Raw genomic sequence first — 9,740 nt, forward strand, 5'->3', positions numbered from 1 at the left:
GATGGCAGGGGCTCTGGTGTCTCATCTATCAGTAGCAAGTGCTGGGAGCAGCCCAGGCCTGGGAGATTTCAGTCCTTTCACGTTAGTGTCCAATTTCTCCTCAGCCTGGATAACCAATAAAATCGATGTCACGGCTTGGTTCTGCTCTCAGACATTGGCTTTTTACTTTCTCTCCAAGCAGGGCTGGGTTTGTCCTGCCAGCTGATGCCCATTAAGAATGAAGTATTCCTTGAAGCATTGAGACCTTGGGAATGGAAACAGCGGTATAATCTGGCGATCTATGGCCAAGAAACCTCATTAATCCAAAGGGCAGAAGATCAGCTCTATTCGAAAGATTAGTAGGCTAATTGGGACAAAGATTCTTGTAAGAGCCCCGTGGAAGAGGACATTGGCTCCACGTGTCCAGTCTTATTTCAGCTTTGGTATGCTTACCGTTCTCTGAATTATTTTGCCAGGGATGCTGTTGTATAAAGACTTTAAAACATTACAATCCTTTGTTGAGCTGATTGTTCATTTTTCTTCTAAGAAGTTATTTTATTGGGGGCTCTTATAACAATCCATACATCAATTGAATCAGGTGCATTTGTACATATGTTGCCATCATTTCCAAAGCATTTTGTTTCTACTTGAGCCCTTGATATCAGCTCCTCTTTTTTCCCCTCCCTCTCACCTCTTGAACCCTTGATAACTTATAAATTATTTTAATTTTCATATTTTACACTGCTGTCTCTCTTCACCCACATTTCGTTGTGGGGGTGGAGGTTGGGGGGGTTGTACGTCGATCATTACAGATTGGTGCCCCTTTCTCCCCCTTCTCCTCCACTTCCTCCTACCCTCATGGTATCACTACTCTCATTGTTGGTCCTGAGGGGTTTATCTGTCCTGGATTCTGTGTCAAGAGCTCTTATCTGCGCCAGTGCACATGCTCTGGGCTAGAGTTCACTGTTTTCTGAAGTTGACGTGAGGTTCCCTGGTTCCAGCTTTAAGACCACATCCATCCTGTTTCCTCCACATTCACCCTTATTCTAGAACCACCGGTTGGAAAGAGGCCATGAGATCAAAAGTCTAAAAGGGTCAGGGCGCTTGAATTCTTCTCCCCAGTCCACCACTTCAGGTGCTATGTTCTAGTTTCTCACAACTAAAAAAAGGAAAACTCTCCCAGGAATAGAGTTAAAATCAAGTCTGTGAAATGGTTTGGAGAGTTTTAGCAATCTTTACATTGGAAGAAATCTTGGAGGCCATCAAAAGCAGGATTTCCCACCCAGTCAAATAATGTTTCCAATTCATACTCTAACCCTACCCTTTCTTCCTAATTAATGTCTAGTCACCTCCTTCCTCAACCTCTTCCTGGATCCAAGGACTAGAAGGTATTCATTTGCATAGTGTATTCAGGGTTGGGAAACACTGACCCAAGCCACCTCCTTATCTTGAGCAATAGTCAGTCCAATCGTCCTGACAGGCTGCTAGCCAGCTTTCACTTGAGCAAGTTGTGTCTGGGAAAGTTGCAACCCATTCCAGTTTTGGACAGCAGTCACTAGGTAGACAGTTTTTCATGATATCAAGCCGATACAATGGGGACATCTTTCACCCATTGGTCCTGGCTCCGCCTTTGAAACCACAGGAAATCCATCTAATCCCTTTATAAAGGGGCTGGGTGAGTCCCCAGGATTGTGATTGTTAACTTGTCACAGTGCTTCAGGCCTGGCCTATGTGATGGCATTACAGATGGCCTGTGATTTGCACACTAGGAGGTCCCTGGACCTTACAGAAACTAAGTTTTATGTAATATGAGTTAAATCACTTTTGATATGCAGGGAGTTCCAGGCTGATGGTGGGCTTCTAATTCGGATGACCCTATCCTAACTCAGCCCTAACTTAAGTGGACTATTGAAAGTACCATGCACTGCTAAAAGGACAAACCAATCTGTTTTGGAAGTAATACTACTGGAGTGCTCCTTAGAGGCAAGGATAGCGAGACTTCATCTTGCATACTTTGGACATTGTCAGGAGAGATCAGTCCCTGGAGGAGGACATCCTATTTGGTAAAGGGGAGGGGCAGGGGAAAAGAGGAAGGGCTTCAAGGAGAGAATCTGACACCATGGCTGCAACAATGGGCTCAGGCCCAGGAACATGGTGAGGATGGCGCAGGACCGGGCAGTGTTTCATTCTGCTGTGCACAGGGTCGCTACGGGTCAGTAACGACTCGATACCACCTAAGAACAATCACCTAAATCAAATGTCTCTTTTGCTTGTCTTGTTTTCTTTTCACTTTCCTGCTCTGTGGGGTGTTCTGAATAGTGAATCATGACATCGCACATCTGTGAGTGAACATCTGAGAACAGTAGCAGCAGCAAATTGTGCCCTGCCACACTGTCTGTTGTGTGAGTTATTAAACATAGATGGACGCCCCCCCAAAAAAAAAAGGATGGTCCTAAGTGGGGTGTGGCTCATTATGATTCAAATGTGTCATTAGGTGGAGGGGGCACTGATTGTTTAAAGCAGCGGTTCTCAACCTATTGGTCTCAACTCCTCTGGGGGATCAAACGACCCTTTCACAGGGGTCACCCGATTCATAACAGTAGCAAAATGACAGTGATGAAGTAGCAACGAAAATAATTTTATGGTTGGAGGGTCACCACAACATGAGGAACTGTATGAAAGAGTCGTGGCATTGGGAAGGTTGAGGACCACTGGTTTAAAGACACCCTCTTATCAGTCCTTTCATAAACGGAAGAATCCTTTTGTAACACAAATCAGCTCCCTAGGTACCTTTTATGTGAGTCTAGCTGCTGATACATTACGTTTTGCTTACGGCAAGATTTCCCCCAAATACATCAGTGAAATCTTGTTAGAAAATAGCTCGAGTTTCCCCGAAGCCTTTGAGGGTATTGGGGACCCTAACCCTGCCATGCACCATTCCATTTCCTTCATCGGAGTGGGCCTGTATTTACCGATGAGGAGACGAAGGCTTGGAAAAGTTAAATCACTCACTCAAGGTCACATGAGGCAGGGATACACTGGCCTTTCAACAAGGTCAGGAGGATCCGGCTCCAGTTGCTTGGCCACCAGGAAGTTTGAGCTGTCAGTAATGGTTGCAGTGCACAAGCAAATTAGACTAAGGCACAAAAGGGGTCTCCAGCTTCAAAGATGTACACAAAGCCAACTCTTGGGGGGGAGGGGGAGTCCTGGCCCTTATAGGTTTCCCAACACAACCCTCAAATTGTCAGTGTAATTTGATCAAGGAACCCCAAAGTTGCCTCCTCGCCTATTAGTACGAAGCCAATGCCCCCCAAATCCATCCCGTATGTTGTGATCAGACACTTTCCCAAAGGGTCTCTATATTTCCAGGGGGGTAGTGGCGTAGTCAAAAGAGTGAAAGGTGATGGTTTCATCTCAGCCTGCTCCCAGGTGGGTCAGCATCATTCCAATGGGTTTGTAGACCCAGTTTCTCATGGCATTTAGATTGCCAAGGTAAAAATAGTCCGGGAGAGGCAGTCCATAAATAAGTGCTGCTTGGAATCCAAATTAGACAGAGATAAATGGATGTGATCCCTCCATGTTGCCAAACGAATCAGGTCCAGTGTCTCCAACTCTGTCAACACCAGCAAGTTCTCCCACCAGTGCTTGGCTCAAAACACAGCCCTTGGGGTTCCGGGCACCCCAATTTCCCTTGTCATATAACAGAGCCCGAGGCAAGACTCTATTTTGTCCTCCCCACCCCACTTTCATCCACCACCACCACCTATCAGAAAGTGCCATTCATTGGACTTGAGCCTTTATCTTGGCTCATCGCCAGATTTTTGCTTGAAAATACATCCTTGTCCTTTGCAAATCGTGTCCTGATCTTGTGTTCCACTGTGTCCTTGTCTGCAGTCATCACTGGAAATGGGGTTGGTCTTCGCAGGACACCGTTCTGACCTTTCCGTGTGCACCACGTTTGTTTGCGATGTCAGGTGGTAGGTGCCGCTGAGGAAATAGGGCCTTATCTTTATTTCTCAACTGAGCTTTCCTGCCCCCGTTTCTGCGGGGGTAGGAAAAGAATACCAGTTGCCTTTGAGTTGATTGTGACTCCTGGTGACCCCATATGCGTTGGTTCATAGGGTTTTCTGTGGCTGATGCTCCAGGAGTAATTACCAGGCTTCTCTTCCCAAGTGCTTCTGGATGGACTCCAACCACCAACCTCTCAGTTAGCAGTTAAACACATTCACCTCTGCCCCACCCAGAGGGCTCCCAAGGAACGAATACTGTTGTCCTTCAAGCCAAACTCACTGCCCTCGAGTCCATGTTGCCTCATAGTGATCCCCTGTGGGTTTCCGAGAACGTAACTGTTTCAGGGAATAGAAAACCTAGTCTTTCTCCTAGGAGCTGCTGGTGGTTTGGAACTTCCAACTGCATGGATCGCAGCCCAGTGTGCAACCACTACACAACCAGGGCTCCTGTCGCTGTTGCCATTAGATGTTGTCAGTTCAGTACTATCTATTATCGACCCTATGTGCAGCGGAACAAAATAGTGCCCGCTCCTGCACTGTCTTCACAATCATTACTATGTGTGAGTCCACTGTATCGACGAGCCACCGTGTCAATCCGTCTTGTTGAGGATGTTCCTCACTTTTGCTGACCTTCTATGAAGCACGATGTCCTTTTCCAGGGTCTGGTCCTTCCTGATAGCATGTCTCAACTAAGAGTAAACCTGACCTATTCAAGAGAGCCCACTCATGTTGAGTTTTCATTGCAGACTCTCGAATTTCTACCCCCCAGGCCCCTTCCCTTCACAATGTTCTGTGCTGGGTTTAGTTATCATCCTGACTCAGAAAAGACGCATCAAGACCAAGAGTCACCTTCTGTCTTCCTGGCCTAGCTGATGAAGTATGACTTCCTCCCTTGGTCTTGGGCACTGGGCTCTATTGGCAGTGCACTTGCTACAGAGTCCCTTCCCCTGAAGGAAGGACCTATGGCCTTGGTGTAGGCAAAGCAAATGATTGCTTTATGGCAGGGTCCTCAAACTTTTTCAACAGGGGGCCAGTTCACTGTCCCTCAGACTGCTGGAGGGCCAGACTATAGTTAAAAAAAAACTATGAACAAATTCCTAGGCACACTGTACATATCTTATTTTTAAGTAAAAAAACAAAACGGGGCAAAAACACCCGGTGGGCCGGATAAATGTCCTTGGCGGGCCACCTGTGGCCGCGGGACATAGTTTGAGGACCCCTGCTTTATGGAAAGCTCCGTGGCTCCCACTTCAGCTCTGGCACCTTCACTGAGCCTTGGCTTGGACCATCCACTCCACTCTTATACCACTCTATAGCAATCCCCTCAGGCACCTTGGCTTCCCATGGCCGCCAGCCCCACACAACAATTCTGCCCCCAGCCTAAAAAGGATGATATTTCCGCATGGAGGAGAGCCTCGTCGTTCTCCCATTTCAACAGTTCCAGGCACAAAGGCTGAACTTCAGGCTTACCAGGTTCTGTGTCTTGAGGAGGCGGAGGAAAGGTCCTCACACACACCTCTTGCAATTGAAAAAGCAAACCAACAAAGAACCTTCAAGGGCATGGCTTCTGTAGGAGCATTGCTTCTTTTAAACTGTAGAGTTTAAAAGGCAAATGACATCATGTTGGGTGCAGCAGGAGGTCAGCAGGACTGCGGGAAAACACTCAGTGATGAGCCAGGTCGACACAATAGCCTCAACAATCGCTCAGACACACTGATGGTCAGAAAGATGGCACCGAACCAAGCAGTGCTTTGTTCTATTATACACGAGGGGCTTCCAAAGGCTCCTGGGAAAATTCCATTCGGTTTTATGTCTCCATGAGTTGGAGTCGACTCGGGGCGACAGCACAACAACACGTCAAGAAAGAGCTTAAAAGCCAAGTACTGGACTCAGCTCTTTCTGTCTCATCCAACAAGCAGAGGGTAGTGCATTAGAAAGCCCTTGCTAGTGCTTCCCCAGGTGATGGAGGGAGAGGTAGGCTAAGAGTAAAAGAAATAAAAAACGAACTCATCTCATCGATTTATTACAAAGAACCACCTTCTCCCTCGCAGGTCATTCTTGAGTCTGTGGCCCAGGCGTCTGTGTGCCTGAGTTCTCACCACCCGTGCAACTCTGGCTAGCGGTGGCTGTCCAGTGTAGGGTGCTGTCAGAAGGCCCCTGTCATAGACTTGGAACCCAGGAAGGCTTTCAGAGGAAGTGACATCTAACCAGCCACCCAGAGGATGAATAAACATGAAGTGAGGATGAATAAACAGAAGAGGAGGAATACTTCTAGCTCAAAACCACATACGTATCAGGGACATTTTGAGATTCCTTATGGCTAGGACACAGAGTGCTAGGGGAGGAGTGGTGAGACCAGAGGTTAAAGAGATCCGCAAGGCGTGTGAACACTGTCAAAACGTTGGACTTCGTCCAAGGGCAATAAGGAGCCATTGAAGGATTTCCAACAGAAGTGAGACTGGTCAGAGTATTGTTTCAGAGAAGACCACTCTAGCTGCACAGTGGATCAGGCGAGCCAGGAATGGAATATTCCTGGAGAGAATGAGTAAAGGACCGAGGACAAAACAACATCACCAGCAACAACAACAATGTTGGGTGCAAAGCAGAACAGAACCCAGAAAAGAAACTGAGCAAAAGAAAGAATGCAAGGATAGGCGGTAAACCAAGGGAGGATGGCAACCCTCAACTAAAGGAGTCACATGGGAAGGAGCAGGGCGTAATCAGAGTCCCTGGTTGCCAAAAAGAATTGAAAGATAACAATTAAGAATTCGCAACTGGATTCAGCAAAATGATTATTGGTGCTCTGGGTGAAAGCCACTTTAGAGAAATAGCAATCCTGTGTTGGAGTAAATCAATTGCATCGATGTCCAGCTATACCCTTGAATTACCATTTACCTCTACACGGATGTCTTCCAAATGGGTATGTTTAGCTGAGACCGCACTCTGAACGTCATACCCATAAACACTTGACTGCTCAGTAGCTCCTCCAGAGGATCTAAACCCAATCGGTTCCCAAACTGACAATCTCGCTCCCCTGCGCCCCCACCCCGCCCCAAACTTGGTCTTTCCCCAGAACGCCTCATCTCAGTAAATGGCACTTCCATCCTTCCAGTTCCAAGTGTGCCCTTAATCTCATCACCATTCCAATATCTAACCCAGCATCTCGTTCTGTTAATCTTATCTGGCACCAGCATTTTGTGCTCCGACTGCAAGACTGGCCGTTTGTTCCCAATTACAGGAGCCCTGGTGATGTAGTGTTATACATTGGGCTGCGATCCGCACGGTCGACAGTTCGAACCACCAGCAGCTCCTCCGGAGAAAGACTGGACTTCATGCTCCCGTCAACAGTTACTATCTCGGAAACCCACACGGGGTCTCGATGAGTCAGCACGGACTCAGTGGAAGAGAGTTGATGGTACCAGGGAAGAAAGGTGTGCCACTCTGTTTCCATTACGATTCAAGAACCCTCTTTGGAGCACCTCTGTGACTGACACGGTTGCCGTGGGGAGGAATCAACTTGACAGCAGTTAACAGAAGCTGCACACACTTCTATCTCTGCTGCCAACAACTAAACTCATGCTACCCTCTCCTTTTTCATTTGAACCATCACAGGGGTGGCCTCCTAACTGTTTTCACATCAACTTGCGCACCCAGGTTGCCCCCACCCCTCCCCATCAAAGCTGCAGCTGCATCTTGTTCAAAATGCAAAGTTTATCACTTCGCTTCCTGGCTTCCAGTCCTTTAATGGTCTCCCAGGGTTCCCAAGGTAAAACACAAAAAGTCCTTCAGTGACCTACAAAGTCCTGCATGATCTAGCGCTGGCCCGCCTTGCCAGTTACGCATTGGCTCTTGCCCTCTTGTTTACCCTCACGCTGGTTTCTTCTCACTTGGTGACTTACACCAACACCATCCAGCTTGCTGTGTTAGGCCTGGCATCCTCACACACTGCAGTTAATGGTGTGGACTCCCCTGTGGTTAATGACATGGGCTCAAGTGTCAGACTGGGTAAGAAAATCTTAGCTCTCCCCGCTGCTTGGTTCCATGACAAGGTGCCTCATCTCTCAGTGCTTCCTTCCATTTCCTCCTCTGTCAAATGAGGTTAACAACTCTAACCCCTGCACGTTGTGAAACAAATTAAAAGAAATAATATCTATACAGTGCTAGAACTACAGGTCCCAGGTGGTGTTAACACATAGGTGCTGGCAAGTCCGTTCCAACTCACAGCCACCCTATGTACAAGAGAGGAAGTGTTGCCGGGCTCCAGAGCATCATGGTACATGTGAGCCCGTTGTTGCAGACAGTGTGTCGATCCATTGCACTGAGAGTTCTAAGGAGCATTCTGGCTGTACTTCTGAGACATTTATATTAGTAGCTGCTATTATCATTATTTTCCATCCTCTGCCTGGTTAACTCATCTCATATTTCAGATCTCAGCTCAGATGATCCGAGGGAGCTCTCTCTTGGCTCTCTACTTCCCGATCAAGTTAGGTCTCCCACTTAAAAGGTTTTATTGTCAAATCCTCAACCTTTGTTTTTAATTTCTTTTTAAATTATAATTCCTGAACACCCACTTTTCAGAAGTCTATGGATGCAGTAGAAGCCCAAGAATCCATTTGCAGGGATCCACACATGGATTAAGCCTCCCGTGAATCCCTTCCAATCATAGTGTAAGATGGTACATGGCCCTGTTATCGTAACAGAGACCACTGTAAAGTTGTTTATGGCAGATGTAGTTAGGTCAAAATATTATAGCTGATCATTTGATCTCCCCTTTGACCCATTTTAAAGTGAAGGGAAAATGCACATGGATAAAGTCCCTGGTGAATCCCTGCTGACCAGGGATGTGAATCGCCTTGCTAACATGCAGAATGCGTGAAAGGGGATTGTTGCAGATGCAGTCAGGTTAAAATGTAACACCCCATCATTGGATCTCCCTTATGATGCATTTAAATTTGCTCTAATTTTTAATAGTTTCTGCTTTCTTTTCTATTGAGGTTTTAAAATCTGTTTCACTTTGTTATTCTTGTTTGTTTTTGTTTGTTAATATTTTTCTGCATATGAAGCCCAGGATAGATAAATCTGTAGAGGTAGTAAGTGGATTAATAGTTCCTTGAGGAGGCTGGGGGGGGAAATGGGGAGCTATTAACAATGAATACAAGATTCAAAAAAGTGTTCTAAAACTGATTGTGGTGATGATTGTACAACTACTCTTCTTGATGCGATGGAACTCTTGGATTGTATGATATGTGAATTGTGTGCCAAGAAAACTGTTGAAAAAATAATTCTATCATACACACGCATGCCCATATACATGGTTCTTTGTTTGTTTGTTTGTTTCCCTTGTTCACCCTCTCTCCTCCTTACTGTCCTGTCCCCTCTTGCTCTCCCTCACCACGCTGGCCTCATCACATCCTAAACTTTCCATGTCTAGCACTCATTGCCTTTTGGGATTATGTAGCTGACAGGTTATTTTATTAATGTCTGTCTACCTCGTGGCTCACATTCAACTTATGATGATGAAAAAATATTGATGTCCCGTGGACTGCTAGCAGAGTGAACAGCTCAGCCTTAAAAGAACAAACAAATCACGATGCTCCTTAGAGTGAAGATGGATAGACTTCATCTTGCTTTCTTTGCCTACCAATTGCTATGTCACGAGGAACGACCAGTTGCAATATCATGTCTCATAAAATAGGCCAGAAACATGAAGGAAATGTGTGGTTTCAGGAGTGTGGTAGTTACCTAATTTCA

Source organism: Echinops telfairi, unplaced genomic scaffold, assembly GCF_000313985.2.
Source record: "Echinops telfairi isolate 266 unplaced genomic scaffold, ASM31398v2 ScPeMD7_7417;HRSCAF=8455, whole genome shotgun sequence".
In the NCBI taxonomy this organism is placed as follows: Eukaryota; Metazoa; Chordata; class Mammalia; order Afrosoricida; family Tenrecidae; genus Echinops; species Echinops telfairi.